Source organism: Equus przewalskii, chromosome 29, assembly GCF_037783145.1.
Source record: "Equus przewalskii isolate Varuska chromosome 29, EquPr2, whole genome shotgun sequence".
NCBI classification, from domain to species: Eukaryota; Metazoa; Chordata; class Mammalia; order Perissodactyla; family Equidae; genus Equus; species Equus przewalskii.
The window spans coordinates 45,695,642-45,714,035 of NC_091859.1; the positions used below are offsets into that span (position 1 = coordinate 45,695,642).

At 56.4% G+C, this 18,394-nt stretch overlaps 1 long non-coding RNA gene across 2 annotated transcripts in view; it reads right to left on the reverse strand.

Moving 5' to 3' along the window:
- The window catches only part of LOC139080192 (uncharacterized), a 33,663-nt gene extending 15,644 nt beyond the window's left edge, over nt 1–18,019 (reverse strand). The window contains exons 1-3 of one of the 2 annotated variants that reach the window (XR_011534480.1): nt 17,705–18,001; nt 14,231–14,426; nt 7,945–8,070 (exon numbers count right to left, since the gene is read on the reverse strand). This is a non-coding gene — a long non-coding RNA (uncharacterized lncRNA). Of the gene's footprint in view, nt 1–7,944; nt 8,071–14,230; nt 14,427–17,704 lie in introns of both variants that reach the window. The other variant, XR_011534479.1, reaches the window with a different exon arrangement.
- Nucleotides 18,020–18,394: the final 375 nt, after the last annotated feature.

Here is an 18,394-nt window from a genome sequence, read left to right on the forward strand (position 1 = left end):
GTTCCAATGTTCCTGTTGCTGAGCAAGAGCTCACTACCAGCTCGCACAGAAGCCAATACAGATGCCTCTTGAGGAAAAAAAGAACTTCATTTCAAGGTTGACCAGCGAGGAGACAGAAGGCAAGGTTCTCAATCTGTCTCCCCAGTCCAAGGTTCGGGGCAAAATTTCAGGCGTTAGGGGCTGTAAGCTGCGGCTGGGCCCGTGTGAGCTGACTGTTTGTCTCGAGTCAGACCCTGCATGGTTATCAAGCTACTTGGGCTGCTGGAAGCTGGATGTTCCCTGTTGAAGGCTAGGGTCATCCTGGAGCTGTGGGTTCCCGCCTGGCACACGCCCAGTGCCGTCTCTGTTATTGAACAACGTTTGATTAATCAACAACCTATTTCAGGGAAATACAACTAGTTTAAGCCGGTCAATGTTTTATGCGCCGCAGCATTTTGACCATTTTTTTAATCGAGTTGTTTGAGTTGTAAGAATTCTTTATATATTCTGGACAAAAGTCCTTTCTCAGGCATGTGTTGCAAATATTTTCTGCTAGTGTGTGGCTTGGCTGGTCATTTTCTTTTCTGTCTTTTTTTTTTTTTTTTTTTGGCTGAGGAATATTTTCCCTGAAATAACATCTTTTGCCAATCTTCCTCTTTTTTTTTTTTTAAACTTGAGGAAGATTGTCACTGAGCTAACTTCTGTACCAGACTGCCTCTATTTTGCATGTGGGATGCCACCGCAACACGACTGCTGGTGAGGGGTGTAGGTACACACCCGGGATCCAAACCCTGGCGGTCAAAGCAGAGTACACCCAACTTAACCACTAGGCCACGGGGCCAGCCCCACCTTCTCACTTTCTTAATGATACCTTGCAAATAGTGAAAGTTTTTAGTTTTGATGAAATACAGTTTATTGATTTTTTATGGTTTATGTTTTTTGTGTCCTGTATGAGAAATGTTTGCCTGCTCCAAGTTCACAAAGATTCTGTTCCATATGTTTTCTTCTAGCAATTTTATAGTTTTAATTTTTCCAGTTAGGTCTATGACCTATTTTAACCAATGCTTATGTACAGTATGAAATAAGAGTTAAAATTCGTTTGTTCCCATGAAGGTGTTGACTTGTCGCCTATTTCTGGGTTCTCTGTTCTGTTCCACGGATCCTTTTGTCTTTATTCCAATATTACAGTGTCTTGTTTACGGTAGTTTTAAAGTAAATCTTGAAATCAGGAAGCAACTTTGTTTTTTGTTTCCAAATTTTTTTGGCTAGTTTCAGTCCCTTGCATTTTTACATAAATTTTGGAATCAGTTTTCCATTTCTACAAAAGGTCTTCCGGGATTTTAAACGGGATTCCATTGCCTCTACCAACCAGTTGGGTAAGACCTGAGTCTTGGTAGTGTTAGTGCTCTGATACATGGACGTTGGACATCCATCCATCCGTCTAGATCTTTTTTACATTTCTCATCACGCATTGTAGTTGTCAGTGTATATGTCTTGCACATATTTTCTTTACTTTATTCCTGCATATTTCTTGATTTGGATGCTATTATAAATGAGTTTTTTGTTGATGTTTTTTGAAATTATTAAAGTAATCTTTGTTTGATGTGGCCATCATTCGCTAAATGATGGCCCTGAGTCACATTTTGACACAGGGAATTGCATCAAATTCTTTCTCACAGAATGGACGGTCCCCAGGTCCTGGGGCCAGCCAGAGCACAGCTGGACACTCTCTGGACCATCATGGCCAGGTCCTGGGGAGGCTGACCTCCTCCTCACGCCCCAACACCACCGTTCAGCGCTGTCTTCTTTCTGCCTACTGTCACCCCAACCTTTGCTGACCCTCAGCTGCACACACTCCCACTATCACCTCTGTCTGCTCAGTGACCTCCCCATCGGCCAGCTCAGCTCCAGACCCCGTCTTCTACCTCCACTGACTCTGGTGGACAAGTCCTTAGGAAACCCATCGTCCTTGTAGAGAGAGAATTTGTGTTCGCTTCGAAGACATTGTTCATGGCACAAATCCTCCCACTTCCCTGACCTAACATCAATTATATTCCAAATTTTCCTTGACCTTATAACACTACCTAGGAGTTCTATATACTTAATAATCCTACAACTGACTAAAACCGCACTGTGACAGTAGGCCCGTTTATCAGCAGTCATCATGACACCTACGACAATCGCTTGAATGCATGAGGTTAATGGAATTTGCATGTCAATTAACACTACCCCTCCTCCCAGCTACTACTGTGTCGTTTGCCAGCTGGCACGGGTTACCAGAGTTTCACCAACCAGCGCGGCCACACAGACGTGTGTTGCCTGGTCGGCCAGGAGTAGCGATTCTCCACGGAGGTGAGCATTTCTCCACAAGGCCAAGGAGGACTGGACGGGGTCTTCAGGGAAGGGGAGCCTTGCGTATCCGAGCCCTTCTCACCTCTTCCACTGGGGAAGCACCGTTACATCTAGGAGTCGACCCAAGAGTAAGCGCACAAGTGCGTGCACGGTGCACCTCCCCAGCTGAGCTGTTGCCCCAGAAGCTCGTGGTGGGCGGGCTCCAGGGTGGCCCCATCAAAGGGAGGGACAGCCGGTGGTCTGGGACTGATGTGCTGGCCTCTCTAATTTTCCCTCCATCACAGGAGCGTGAGCTTGGGAAAGCTGGACCCTGGCTGAAGTCTTTCACCAGCTTTTCCCGGAGGCGTCCCAGCCAGCGCTTCCGGATTCCAGCCTGACCTTTGGGCCCCTGTGACTCGCTCCAGGCGCCCCCTGCTCCAGCTCCTCAGCTGGACCTTCTGTCTTCCCAAGGCGCTCGTGGGCTCCTCCCTCCTGTTCTTCAAAAGCCAAACCTGCCAACCTCCCGACACACAGCACGTCTGGTCGTCTCTGTGTTTTGTTTTAATTGGAAGACAATAGAAGAGGGAAAGAAATCCATTTGTATTCATGACATCAATAATTTAACATGAAAAGAGAAGAAAATAAGAGAATACATATCCACACAGGCAAATCTGGTTAAATTGATTACTTATGATAATGAAAAAAGCTCTTAATTAGGAATCAGCTATCCTATTTTCAGGACAGGAGTTGGCAAGGGACACGACTCGAGGGCTCTCGACACAACCATCGTAAAGAGATAGAACTTTGGTAGGAAATACATCCAGAAAATGAACAGGAATTGTCTCTGGGCAGACAAGTTATGGATGATTTATCTTTAATTTTCTTCTTTGTGTACTTCAGTGTTTTCCAAACCCTCTATAATGAGCATTTTTTTTTTTAGTTCTATAGCAAAGGCATGTTTTAAAATAAGGGATAAGTCAAAGTTGAGGTCTACTAATTAAAAGTACCCTATGCCTAGTTAGCTGCTAACTTTTCGTCTCGTGCAGAAGGAATATCTCACCTTCGGACCTCGTGTGCTTGTTCCAAACTCAAGGATCTGCAAGAAGTGTGCTCCCCACCCCTCACCATGAAGGGGCTGCTCTGACGCCCACAGAGGTTGCAGAGCCCTGAGTCTGCAGTCAGGAACCGCGAGCCTGATGGAGGCCTTCCACTGGCCTCTCTGGGACTCGGGCGCCTCACCAGGGAGAGGAAGGGAGACGGGCTGCAGGGGCTGAGCGTCTGCACCCAGATTCACACCGTGAAGCCTGACCCGCGAAATGGTGGTGCTGGGAGGTGGGGCCTTTGGGAGGTGATTAGGTCACGAGGACGGAGCCCTCATGATGAAATAAGAGCCCTTATAAGAGACCCCTAGCAAACTCTCCTCCTTCCAGCTGACGCCAGTCTGCTGGGCCCCAGACCTGGACTTCCAACCTCCAGAACTTGGTGGTCCTCCTGACCCCGGGCACCCGGGGGGAGAAATGTGCTCATGAGCTGCCCAGGCTGAGGTGTTCTTGTGACAGCAGCCGGAATGGACTGAGATGGTGAGAATCATCCACCCTCCATCCGTGTCCCTTTTGGAGCCAGCACCGTATGGTGTGAAATGTAACCAGGCTGCTCGGGTGGGTTCTGACAGAGGCTCGTGGCCCACCCTCACTGCCAAGGACGGCCTGAGCAAAGAGAGCCAGAGCCCCTTGTCCGGCATGGCGTGGTCTCTGCGAAGCTCTCTCATCTCCTCCACATTTGCAGACACCATCTTTGTTGCCTGCGGATACAGCACGCACTGGCCTGCCTTGTCAGGAGCTCTCCAACGTGCTTCCGTGCACTCCACTTCCGTGAGACATGGGCTGACCAAGTATGTGCCATGTGACATGGTCCTACCCTGGATTTGGAAAGAGTTAAGGGGAAAGGATTGTGAATTCAGCCTTCTGGGACCAGGGGTCCCATGTGCAGGATGAAGCAAGGGCAGATACAGCCAACCTAAGAATCCTGACAGCCTCCACCCAGCTGCGCCCGCAGTGTGTCTCCGGTTTACTGAGACCCTAACAACCAGCACAGAGGGAGGCCCACCTCACGAAAAACTGAGAGCGACAGACCCCAGAGAGGCGGAGGCTGGAGACACTGATACCACCAAAGAGGAAGGCCGGGGACAGACAAGATGAACCTCCTAGAATTCTCCTGGTAGCACGGCCTGATTCCATTTCACAGACACCACTTTTTAAAATTAAAGCAGGAAGATGCTTCTTAATAATTCCGGGGGTCGGCCATGAGCTTAGACACATGTGTGGTCCCAGGTCTTTGCAGAGCTGGTCGGTCTTTCCTCTAAGCTTGAATAACACTCTCTGAGACAAAGATGACACACCCAGAAAACATGGGCACTGGCCATGGGTCAGGAGGACCGCCCATCACACCGTGTGTCCTGAGAGAGGTGGCCAGGGGTCAGGAGGACCGCCCATCACACCGTGTGTCCTGACAGGGGTGACCAGGGTCAGGAGGACCACCCATCACACCGTGAGTCCTGAGAGAGGTGGCCAGGGGTCAGGAGGACCGCCCATCGCACCGCGTGTCCTGACAGGGTCTCCTTGGAGAGTGGGGAGGAGTAAGGTGGGTAGCGGCACTTGCAGGGAGCCGGAGCTCCTCACAGAATGTACAGAGCAGAGAGCATCCTCTCCCTGCGGAAGAGGAAATCCTCCCAACAGCAAAAAGGCATCAGGGTGGATTCTTGTCCATATGGACACAACTAAGGGGGAATCCCACAGAAATCCCATCGGTGACGGATTAGAGACACTTTAGAATGCAGCAGAAAAGTTAAACAAACAGAAACAGAAGCAACAGGAGACAAAGAACCAGAGCCACTGATGGACGGGGGTGTCCGAGAGCCAGGGGCGCAGAGCGCTGAGACCACAGGCAGAGACGTGAGGCGGGAAGAGCCATGCGGAGGAAGACCCTGGGCGGCAGCACAGACTGACCCGCTGACCGAGAGCCACGTGGGGAGACCCTGGTCCTGGGTCGGGTCAGGACACGCTGTCCTAAAGACGGAGGGAAAAGGCCTGAAACCTTGATGGCCCCGTGCCTGCATGGGGACCATAAGTCTCCCTCTAGCCATTGTCCGCACCCAGGCCCCTCCCTGCCTCTGCCTCCTTCCTCCTCCCCCATCTTCCTCTGCCTCCTTCCTCCTCCTCATCTTCCTCTGCCTCCTTCCTCCTCCTCATCTTCCTCTGCCTCCTTCCTCCTCCCTCATCCTCCTCTGCCTCCTTCCTCCTCCCTCATCTTCCTCTGCCTCCTTCCTCCTCCCCCATCTTCCTCTGCCTCCTTCCTCCTCCCTCATCCTCCTCTGCCTCCTTCCTCCTCCCTCATCTTCCTCTGCCTCCTTCCTCCTCCCCATCTTCCTCTGCCTCCATCCTCCTCCTACCATCGACTCATCGCCCTTCCACTTGCTCGTTTGCTTGGTGTCCACCCCCCACAGACCTGCATGGCTCCAGGCAGACAGGCTGCCGCCCCTGCTGGCCTTGGTGCCACAGGACCTAGAGGACAGCGGCACCTTCGTGTTTAATGCATAACACTCCTCACCCCACACGGCTCCGTGTTCCCAACACGACCTGACCCCCAAGCCTCCCACCGTGTCACTGGAGCCCACAGTCTGTCGTCTGCAATCTCCACACGCTGGCATCCTTACCCTCTACCATGTGGGGCCGAGCACCCAGGCAGCCCTGTTCTGCACCCTCTCTCAGGTAGAGGTGCCCCTCAACGCCCACGCCCACGGCCTCTTCAGAGCACCTCCCTCCCTCCTCCGTCAGCCACCAGGCATGCCCTCAGCCTCTCTGTGGGCTCCTGCCTCTGGATTGCCACCCTCAACTGGAGACCCTGGTTCAACAGCTTTTTTTTGCTCCACAGCTGCTCTGCCATCAGCCTTGGCGGAAGGAGCATCCTTAGGACTGCCACCCAATACAGGGCCTGGACCCTCATTCCAGTGACCTCCTCCTCCTCCATCACACCTCGACGCCACCTGTGCTCACACCTTGTCACCACCCACAGCTGCCATCACGATGCCTCGTGGGCATACCCTGTGGCCACCACAGATGACCGACCTCATGGCACCAACCGGGCCCCACCCGAGCTGGCTCTGAGGCCTCCAGCTCTAACCACCACCTGGCTGGGTCGGGACAGGCTGTCAGGGGGGAGACGAGGGTGGAGAAGCCAGAGTCATCAACCCCCAGAGTCAGGAGGCTGCTCCCAGGAGGCAGCAGGGGGACAGACACGTGTGTCCATCCATGTTCTCACACTCCCCGGGCAGAGAAGTCCAGCCGCCCCCAGGCCGACTGACAGGAGGGCTCAGGAGCAATCATGAGAAGGTGCCCACGGAAGGAAACATCAGGCAGGGTGGAGGCCGCCCCACGTGGCGTGGCTTCTTTCCTCTGGCCCCACGGGCTCCATCATTCCTGTCCAGGAGTCCGTCATCGGGCTCTGAGGGAGAGTTGGCCTGTCCATCCAGGTGGCTGGGCCCCACGCCAGCCCCTGCTGCTCCGGGTGCCCCTGGACCACTGGAGGGCAGGGCGGGCTTTGTCCCTGAACTGGCTTTGAAATGAATCCGCATCGTGACGACTAAAGGCTGCTCTGGCCGCCAGCAAAAGGTGGGAATTCGCTTCCGGTTCTTTCTCCACCCAAGTTACGTCTAGCCCGTTGTCCGGCGTCGCTCACAGAGATTCTGCAGCAAAACCGTGTGATAAAAATGCACGAGACACTCCAATGATAAGATGGCAGCATCAGAGATGTCTTGAATTTGAGTATAAACCCGCTCCCCTTATAAAAATTTTAGGGAGAAATAAAAGTTTAAATATTAAATTCTCTTGCAAGTTAAGGTCAAAAACATTAAAGTCCGCAGGAATTAAACCAACTCTCTTGCACAGTGAGTGAAGCCCAACGCCACGTCCCAGGTTCCCGTTCTGCTCCTGCTGTGGGTCCCTGATGCCCGGGGGAACCGGGGTCTTTCCTTCATATCCACAGCATGGGGCTCACTTGGAGGTGGCAGGCTTCCCTCCAGGCCTCGGGGGCTGTGACATTCACACCAGGCCTCCAGGGGCCTGGCCATATAGTCTGGAGTGTTCGGACACACAGGCCGTCCCCACGGGGCCCACCCACCTCACTAACGTGTGCAGCCGGGCCAGCTCCTCTCCCAGTCACAGCACCCTGGCATCCCCCGACGTGAACAGACACGTCCGTTTACCATCTTACTCTCAATCGCATGGTCCAAGCCCCTGCCTCATCAGGAGGACGCGCAGTCTGTCCCCCACCCACATCCTGAATGTCACCATGAATAAAACGTGTGCCCAGGGCCTGACACAAACACCCCTTCTGACCTCTCGGGGTTTCTGGTCCCCCTGGGAATCTCGGCGGGGTATGGAGCCCCTGCCACACGTACCATGGGAACCTCGAGCCCCAGTGGTCCCTTCTCCATGACCCCTCACAGATAGCCCTCAATGCAGGTCATCCCCAAGCCCTGACCATCTACTCTTCTCCTTTTCACCTTCACATGGGTGTACAAAGAGGACAAGGGGTCACGGACGCTCCGCGAGGGTCTAGAAGCGGCTTCATGCTTACAGCTGAGAGAAGGTGGTGTCTCGTTCAGGTGGGAGTCTGCTGCTCACTTCCCGGGGGAGCCAGGTCATCACAAGCTGCCACAGGTTCCCGTCCTGGATGTGACCTACAGTCAGCAGGGGCGGGCTGCTAGGAAATATAAAAATGACAAACCACGTGCCACAGGAGCCAGACTGGAGCTAGGGGCTGGGCTGTGACACCAGAACCCAGTGATTCCAACAAGCGGGCCTGGTCACGCGACACTGTGTGAGGGAGGACATAGAGTGACCACAGTCAGGGAGGGAGGACAAACAGTGACCAGCCGTCAGTGGTGCCCGGGCCTCACAGAGTGACCAGTGGTCACATCCACTTGAGGCAGCTCGTGTCCCTGTGCCCCGGGAGCAGGGGACCCTCAGGTTCCCTGGGGGACCCAGCCTGGCCATGGACTTCCTGGGACGGCAGAGCTGACTTCTCATCCAGTCTGACAGACGCTCCCCAGAGGAAGGCTCTCTCTCCATTCTGGACCATCCTCAGCAGAAGAGCCTGTGCCCACAGGGAGGGTGAAGTGCCCGCGGCAGACGGAGGGGACGGGGTTGGGGGGAAGGCCAGGCTCCTTCGTTTAAAGTGGTCCTGTTTTCAGGGCACACGTGTGTCCCTCAGACGCCATCCACTAACAGGGTCCTTGGAGAACGGAAGTTCTGAGGGCGGGAGTGGGCTGGTGGAGCAGGGCGGGGCCGGCAGCCTGTTCAAGGGCCGGGGTATGTTAGCTTGTCAGGGCTGCGAAAGAAATGCCCCTGACGGGGCAGCTTAAACCACAGACGTTTGTTTGTCAGCCTGGAGGCTGGAATCCAAGATCAAGGTGCCAGAAAGGCCGGTTCCTCCTGAGGCCTCTCTCCCCAGCGTGTGGACACCGTCTTCTCCCTGTGTCCCCACTGGGTCGTTTCTCTGTGTGTCTGTGTCCTCATCTCTGCTTCTTATAAGGGCCCCAGTCACATTGGATCAGGGCCACCCTAATGCCCTCATTTTACCTTAATCATCTCCCTAAGGCCCCATCTCCACATACCCTCCCACCCTGAGGTCCTGGGGGCAGGACTCCAGCAAATGAATTCAGGGGGACACATTTCAGCCCCTAACAGTTGGTGACGGGTTTATGATCAGAGTGCAGGATGAAGACAGTTTGCTCCACCAACGGTGGAGGAAAGGCTCAGGGCGGGGGGCGGGGGGCTTATTGTTGGCAGGGCCAACCACGTCCTCCCAACCAGCACGGCTGGCCAGTCAGGCCTTTCAGGAGCTGACCCACCACCTGAGACAAAGGTGAGCAAGACAGATGAGGGCCCGGGGACCAGGGGGAGCAGGCGAGGGGCAGCCCCCGGCCGCCGCACTCAGAGCAGATGGGGCCAGAGCAGCAGCCGCTGGCAGACACCGCGTGGACTCACAGGGCAGGGGACCCCAGGGGGACACACACGGGAAGGCGTCTGGGGCTGCTCCCTGTGAACCCTCGCGCCCCCAGGATAGGACGGCAGTCGTTCTGCTCAGGGGGTCAGGCCTCACACGATTTCAATCTACAAAAGGATGGCTTCTCTCCTCCCCTCAGACCATGTCCTTGGCCCCCAAGAGTCCCTCAGAAGCCACAGGAGCCCCCTCAGATCTGGTGCTTGTCCGGGATTTCCCCCAACAAGAGTGAAGCCGTCCTTGGGTACGCAGTGTGGGCGCCCACCCAGAACCTGAATCAGCTCACGGCTTTCGAAGCCCTTTGTTTTCAAGCGGAAATGACCTTTGATAGACATCTCCTCAAGAACTCTTCCACTGTTCTCATTATCTCTGGAGGAGAAAGCCCTCCCCCATTTTCGAGGCCTGTTCTTTATGTAAATAAAGTGGTTAATTAGACAATTTTGAGCCATTTAAAACGCATTCTGCTTTAAAAGAACAAGTAATCACAATATAAAAATCACAGCATTTCTAATGTCAACTAATTCTTCCATCATCTTTTCAGAAAAACAGATTCACGTAACTTGTTACTACGCCTCCTCTAATTTAGTTCATAAAAGAGTAACTGTGCCTCAACTCGCATTTGATAGATCGGAAGGGCTGTGAGAGCTGGGGAAAGCAGAGTCACTCCACGTCATGAGGACATTCGGGGAGCGAAAGAGAGACGTCGATGGCTTCTGGCCCCTCAGGGGATTTAGGGGAAGTTCCAGTCTGTGCGGGCTCATCTGAGCCGGGCAGAGAGCGTCCCCGACGGTCATCGTCCTGTTCTGTGAAAAACACCACTCATCTTGTAGCTCAACGGCCCAGATGATAAACATCCATCCAAAGAGAGAAGGAGGAAGCGTTCGGGCAGGGCTTTGAGGCCGTGAGCATTTGGCTGAGTGGGCACGCTGGGCAGCTGAGCCTGGGGCTCTGGAGAGGAGGCACCTCTCAAACCCTCCAGGCGAGGCCGGGCTGGGGCTGGGAGGGATGGGCACAGGGGCAGATGCCCTCAAAATGACAAACCCCAGACTTCTCAGGACCTTCTGGGCTGGCAGCCCCTGCTGAAGACAGCACAAAGGCCCCTACCTCACAAGACACGCATCCCTGCCCTTGGGTCGGTCCCACCTGCCTCCTGGTGGCCGGGAACGTGGTGGTCACCACCTGCCCGTCCGTGGAAGGGTGCGCCTGCTGAGAGGGGAAAAGTCTGTGCCCCGAACGAGACCACAGGTTCAGGAAAGGATGCAGGGCCAGAAGGCCGACCAGTCTCAGCTCGGCGGAGCAGAGCACCCTTCTCGAGACGTGGACACAGATGGACTTAGAGAAGTGGTCGTGCTGGGGGACACATCGCCCACTGACGCTGTTCCCAGAAGGGCCCAGAGGACTCTGCAGTGACCACAGTGGTGCAAGGGTGACCAGAGCTGGTGTCCAGGTGCTGTCACAGAGCTGGGCTCCCTGAGAGCAGTGGGAGGGCCCCTGACCAACTGTCAGAGGTAAGATGACGGCCACCATAGGTGGAGCAGCAGGTGGGAGTGGCATCCACTCCTGACCCACAGACACCAGAGAGATGGCCTGGAGCCTGCAGCCCCGGGGCAGGAGGGGTGGGCAGCCAACAGGGGTGCCACTCGCACCTCCCATAAAAGGAGGTCAAAGGCGAGGCTGGGAGGCCGAGGGCAATGCCCGACAAGGTCCCCATCCATAGCCAGTGTCTGCTCCTGGGTCCAGTGTCCAGCCCTGGCGTTGGTGACAGTGTCCCAGCGTGTGGCTCCTGCCATGGGACCCCCTTCTGCGGTGGACTGGGGAGCTTCCCCATGGGCAGTACAGAGGACAAGTTCTTCATCCTGGTCCACTGAGAACCACCCAGTGCCCTGTCCACTATGAACACCACATGGTGCCCAAGCGTCTTTGGGGCCGTGAGAAAACTGGCTGAGGCTGGTTCTCCTCCACCCCCGAGGGGAGGGAGGGGCAGGGCCCTGCGTGTCCTCCTTGGGCAGCCCGGCCTCCTCCACACGCAGCGGCTCCTGTGGTCTGTGGTCAGGTCCTGGGCTGTGCGCCCTTCCCCGGTGGACTCCACGGGGAGACCCCAGAACCGACGCCGTGCGGGGTGTAGAGGCCTGGGCTGCACTGGCTGTCGCTGGAAGCAGACTCTCCTCTGAGTTTCCTGTGGGTGGGTGGCCCCCCAAAGCCCCCGTGAAGCCCCAGGTGTCACGGCCCTGCGTCACCCTCTGCCCTGACTCGGTTCTCATCTTGCAGTTAAACCCAACAGCTTTTCCTCTGTGATGTCTGCACGTCGCTTCCCCAAGCCAAGATTTCGTTAAAGTCCGTTTAGCTCTTCTCGTCATCTCAGCTCTGCAGATCTGGCCTTCTCTGCGCGTGGAACGCGAGCGGGAGCCCAGCTCAATGCTCTCCCTCCGTCCAGCCCTTAGAAAAGTCCACCTTTCCTTCCCAATGGTCAGAAATGCCCTCGGTGAGGTCAATCAGACCCCGTCGGTGAGTGGGGGAGCAGCCTTTCTGAACTGAGAAGTCCGTCACCCTCCCCCGACCTAAAATCCTCCCAGACCCCTGACTTCCCGTTTCCAGCTGACGTGTAAGGACAAGCGAAAAGCTGAACCACTGAAAATCTACAGCTCTTCTTAGAGCTGTCGGAGAGGTGAGGGCCTGGGGCGAACCCTGCCCCAAGTCGGAGAGACCGGCCGGTGGATACAGAGAATCATGACTTCCAGGAGCAGAAATCTCCTCAGGGGAAAACCTGAGCTGGACCCCAGGACTTGCTGGAGGCGCAGCGTGGACACACCTGAGAGTTAAAAACTCGGGGGGACCGACTTGGGGGCCCACACCTTCATGAGTTTTATCTCCAGGAGCCATCCCAGGCCCTCACAGTGAATATCAGAGAAAAATCTCCTCGTGCTTCTGGCTGCGCCCTGACCCGCCTCTCAAGGCCACCCTCAGGGGAGCTAGTCCCCAGAGCCTGACCTGCTGTTTCCATCCGAGCCCAGATGACCGGGGAGGGACACACCCACCTCCAGCCCGCTCTGGCCTTCCTGTCTCACCTAAAGGAGAAGCAAGCTGAGAGGCGTGTGTGAGGTGACAGCGGGGGACATGGCCTCCCTGGAGAAGGGGACCCCATCTGGTCTGTAGATGGCCCCCCTCCCACATCTCACCTCCCATCAGCCAGCTCCCCTCTGATAACAGGATGCAACTCAAAGAATGGGCATCAGACCTCAGGCCAGAAGGAGAAACGTGAGAGAATGCATGAAGGTAATACAATATTTTCTTTTTCTTGCCCTTAACTTATCCGACAGACAAGAGTTTGTTCAAAAAACCAATAGCAATAGTGTATTTGGTGCCTACGGCTTTTGGATAAGTGAGATAGATGACAGCAAGGGACAGAGAAAGGAACAAGGAATTTTCTGTTATGAGGCGCTTGCACGGCCCGTGAAAGGGTGTATGCTACTTACCGTGGACCTGCAGGAGTTGTAAATGGACATTGCAAACTCTAGGGAAACTGCTAAAAGAGTTTAAAAAAAAAAGGAAGTGTAATTGATACACTAAGAGAAGAGAGACAATGGAATCATATGAAGTTCTCAATAAAAAACAGAAAAGGCAGAAAAAGAGCAGAGAAGAAATAAGAAGAGGGACAATGAATCTCGAGCAGTAAACAGACACGTGGATGCTGATCCAATGCAGCAATAATCACTTCACATGTGAACAGTCTGAAAACACCACTTAGAAGACAGAGACCGTCAGAGCACGTAAAGAGGCGAGACTCAACTCCACGTTGTCCGTGAGAAACTCACTTGATGTATGAAGACACAGAGAGATTAAAGAAAAAGGGATGGAGAAGGACGTGCCATGCCAACATGAGTCAAAAGAAGCTGGAGTCATTTTCATCTCAGACCGAGGGGATGTCGGAGCAAGGAAGGTTATCAGATGGAGAGGAGAGTTACACAATGATAACGGGGTCATTGCTTTGAGAAGACAGAAGGATCTTCAACGTGCATGCGCCAGACAACAGAGCCCCAGACCCCACCCGCCCAGAAGGGTCTCCCCTGCCTCAGCCCTGCCCTCTACACAGCAGGCACACTCCAGGCCTGGCACTTGTCCCCGCTGTCCTGGGATGTGGGGACTCCACAACCCCACCCAGCTTTGCTCCGTCACCTCCCCGGTTGGCTGCCATGACCACTCCCTGGCATTGCACCTGCTCCACCTGGAGCCCCGCACGCTGCTCCAGCTTTCCAGAGTCCTGACCAGGTGGCAGTTGGGATAACAGAAGCCAGTAGGGCTTGTCCCTTGGCCTGGGTCCTTGGGGGAGCGTGGTGGACTGGCTGGAAGTCCCACTGCCCAGTGAGAGGGGTTGGTCAGGTGCTGCACGGAGACCCCCACCCCAGGGGTGGGAGGCAAGGAGTGACGTGAGGACCCTGTGGAGAAGGAGGGCTCTGACTAGCACATCCGCCACACACAGGAGCCTGGATCCCCCCTCGAGGCAGGAAAGAGTGGGTCAGCCTCAGGACTTGGGGCACCAGCTTATCAAAAGTGTCTAGACAAGTCACATGTGATGGAACCCGGCAGGTGACCCAGGCAAGCTCACACCACAGTGAGGCAGAGTCCCCAACAGTGACCCCCACCCTCGTCACCCCCACCCCACCCCACCCTGGACTGGACAGAGGCCACTCCTGGGCCCCACAGCTGCCCCACAGGATGCTCGGCCTCCTTGCCTGGGTGGCCCTGTGACCCTGAGTGGGCTGAGCAAGTGGCGGTCACAGTGCAGAGGGAGGGCGGGCTGAGGCTCCTCTGAGCAGAAGGGGATCAGGGATTCATCTCAGGAAAGGCAGGGACCACTCACGTTCTCTCCGCGCTGACTCGAGAGGGGCGTGCTGCTGACCGAGGCTGTGAGAAAGAGCTGAACTAACACCCTCAAAGCTTTAAGGCCGTGTGTGTGGCTTTCATACGACGGTCGCTGGGAACCAAGTTGACCAGGGGCATTCACGCAGCCGAGGGCTTTGCTGAGCACAATGTGACACCGTGGAGAGCCGGGCCAGCTGTTGGCACAGGTAGCAAACAGGTACATTTCAATTTGCTGTCTGAGCTGTGACAAAGGCTCCTTCTCAAACACCTGTCGTGGACGCAGAGGTGAATGGCAAGTAGCACTCACTTGGCACGGTCGCTCACCACCGAGAGCTACACAAGCTGGCCGGGGATGGGGCGGGGGGCCGTCCACTGAGGACTCGGCACCCCGTCTGCAGTGTCCCACCCATGCGGGCTCACATTCCGTAGTGCCCGGAGCCTGATGCACTTTGAGGAGAATTATTTGTGACACAAATGGTTTCTGTGCCCATTTTTCAAAGGCAGACAGGGATTCAGCGTGAAGGCACAGGACGGGTGAAGAGAGGGCCCCACATGCCGCCCGGAATGGGCCTGAGCACGGACTTCGCACACAGTGGGTTCGAGCCCAGTGGCAGCTGCATGTTCAGGAAGAAAGAACAAGGGGCCGGCCTGGACCCCCAGCTAAGACCCACTGGGGAGCCACCCGCACGGCCAGGACGGCCCCGCAGGTTCTGGATGCCCCAGTGGGAGGGGTCAGGGAGACAGCCTTGTCCAGCACTGCCAGGAGCCCTGGGCTCCTTCCTGACGAAGGACGTGGGACGGCCACCCGTGGTCTCCATGCCTGGACCCTAAACTGGTGAAAACCAACCACTCAGAGTCTAATGCACCTGGGGGCCAAGGGGAGCCCTGCTCAGTGTCACCTCCCTAGGGTGACCCCGGCCCCTCCTTCTGATGACCTGACTTCCAAAACCCTCCTGCAGCCGCAGTCCCTCCGTGCAGATCCACTCAAACGCCACTGTCCCCCTCCCGGCCCCTTCGCCTCACGCTGCGTCCTGGAGACAGCGCCAAGGAGCACGGCCTCCGTGGTGGGCGCTCACCTCTGCCATCAGACAGGGCTCCCTGAGGAAGGCCGGGCCTGCTCAGCCACCGGGGGCCGCTCAGCGGGCAGGATGGGCGACGGGAAGCTGCTCTGGGTCCTTGGTCACCCCGGCCTCGCCTCTGCCGGCCCAGCCACAGGGGCAGCTGCCGTGAGTCCTCGCCACCTCCCGGGGCCATCAGCCGGGGCCGGCCCGGTGCAGGTGCTCACGGGCGGTAACCGCGCACTCAGAAAGCGTGACCGCCACGGACAGATTGGAGGCAGTGCCTCGGGGAGGCCACCTACGTGAACTAAAACCGCTGCAGGGCCCCCCGCAGAGCGAGGCTGTGGCCAGGCTCGCTTCCGTCCTGGTGAGGCCTGGACACTCCATCTCTGCACACAGCAGGGCCACGGGTCAAGCGCTGAGCGTTACTCCTAATTCTGTCAATGGAGGATTTCCGCGGCAGTCCCCGGCCTGGAGGGGGTGCAGCTGGACAGCCCAGCTCAGCCTGGTGGCCGTGAGAACAGCGCATTGGTGAGCCTTTAACTGATGCCAAGTTTTAATCCTGAGACTTAAGGAGAGTCCTGACCGGAGGGAGGGTTCCCATGCGGGAGGCACCCAGACCCCAAGCCACAAGCAGGAGCAGTGGGCATGGTGCCGGGCTGAGCAGGGGGCAGCGAGGGCAGAGGGACGGGGCGAGGGGCAGGGGGGGGGGTGGGTGGACATGTCCTTCCAGGGACAGCGGACACAGGGTCTGGTCCCCCAATACCAGTAGGTGCTTCCCACATTGGTGTGGGGCTCACCCCAGGCCCACCAAGGGCCGGCTGGAAGGAGGCTGCCACGTGTGGCCCCCTGACCTCTGAGCCCTCTGGTGGCAGGGGATGGGGGGCTGTACTCTTCTCACAAGACCCCCCACGGAGCAAAAGTGAGCCGGGTTGGAACAGGGGGCACAGTGTGCACGGCTGGCCACCCTGCTTGCTGAGCTGTCCTCTGGCCGAGTCTGGCCTCGGCCACCTCGGAAGTGGGCCAAGCCTGGGACCCGCGGCACAGCCCAGTGGCCCGCCTGCTCTTAGACTGGAGCGCTGCAGAGGGAGGTCCGGGAGATGTCCACACCGGGGCCTGGGGCAAGACCCCCAGGAGGCCCTGGGAGGGAGGGGCCCGGAGAACTGAGGGCTGTGCGAGGGGGTGTGGAACCTCCACCTGGGAGAGAGGAGAGAGCACACACATGTGAGGAGGCAGGAGAGACCCGCATACCTGTAGCCCTGCAGGTGCCCCGGGAAGGGCTGGCATGTGGGACTAATCCAGGAGGTGGCATCACCGGGTGGGGAGGTTCTGGGACTCTGCTGCTTTCCCAGATGGGGCACAGGCTCTCATGAACCCTCGAATTCCAGGTCTCTGCAGGCGAGTGAAAAGGCAGAGCCCTTCCAGCAGCAGGGGAAGGGACCCCAGCAGGGGAGATGGGACCCCAGCAGGGGGGGATGGGACCCCAGCAGCAGGGGAAGGGACACCAGCAGGGAGGATGGGACCCCAGCAGGTGGGATGGGACTCTGAGCACCTCTTCAAGGGGCTTGCCCACCAAGTCATTTCTGGTGGCTGTGTCATGGGTGCCCCCAAAGAGCACAACTACAAGCCTCTTCCCAGACAGAATTCCAGGAGCCAGTACTCAGCCTACGCCTGCTTCCTCCCAGAGCCCCCCAGCCCCCTGGGAGAGGAGGCGAGAGAGTGCACAGCCCCCCTCCACACCCGGACAGGGCCCCAGTGGGAGGGAAACGGGTCCTGGGACTGGGGGGGCCTGGGCAGCTCTATGACCTTCCGGGGTTGACGGGAGACTCGCCCAGCGTTCTGAGGAGTCCACCCCCCAACATACAGGGGAACAGTTTTGTGTGACACTGGTTTTGGGGTGAATGCCACTGGGCAGACAACACATAGTTCCTTTCTCCGTTTCCCTAAAGATCTGAAGCGAGGCGTTTCCCTCGCCTTGGTCTGAGCGCTAAGAAGCAGCTCAGGGCTGGCTGACAGGGCCCAAGAGGCCCCCACGCCGGCCAGACCTCCTTCCCATAGAGACCCTGGCATCAAGGGCATGGCTAGCCCGAGAAGCATAAATAATCACTTTGCTCCTTGTGCCCAAACGTCCTTGTAATTAGCAGTTCTGGAACATAAATAAATTGAAATGTATAATTTGTCGGAATCCAAGCATGCTTTCCAACACTGAAAACAAACAGGTGTGCACACATCTGACAGCAGAATCTGAGGGACGCCGGCCACTCAAAAGAGATTTGTGCTCCCATGTTCAAGCCAAAAGTGGCGTGCACCTGCGCCAAACACACGGCTGCAGGGCTTCCAGCACCTTCCGTGCCCCCCTCCACTAGCAGCACCTGCAAACGGCAAGCCGCTCGGGACGGGCGGGGAGACCTCACCTGTCTGTCCTCGTGCTCCTGCAGACACCTCCAGGCGCCGGCTCTTTAGGACCACCCTGGGAGAGAGCCTCAGCTGCAGCCCCTCCTCCACCTGCTCCGTGCAAACACTGGGGAGGCCTTCTCTCTGAGGCGCCATCGGACAGGAAACTGACTAAACATCCAGGCATTAACCAAGGAGCTGGTCACAGAGGAGAGTCATGTTCGAAAGACGGTGACACTCTAGTTTGCGTATTTACTTAATTTTAAGTTAGGCTCCCCAAGCCCTAAATCATCAGCGGATTCTGTAAATTGTTGCATAAGAGGAAAATCGAAGTCAGTGGGCACGGCCTTCTGCGTGAAACAGTGGTGATACAGCGCCATCTGCAGAGATGCAGCTGCCTGCGGGGAACAGGGGCACACAGCCCTCATCCGCGCTGGACTCCAGGTAATACCACTAAAGGAAACGAAGAGCTGTTTGCCGAAACAAAAGAGCAAACAGGGCTGCCATGAGTTAAGAAATTATTATGTGGAATGCATGAAATCAGAATTGTTTTTATGGAGAAAATCTTCATCTGAATAGGACGTCTACGTTTAGCAGAATTTGGTTTCAACTGCCACTGAAGAGACGGTGCGGGGGATGGACTGCACATCTGAAGGGCTGTTTTCAGGACTGGACGTGAACTCGTCCAGCTGTTTCTGGGGAGCCCACAA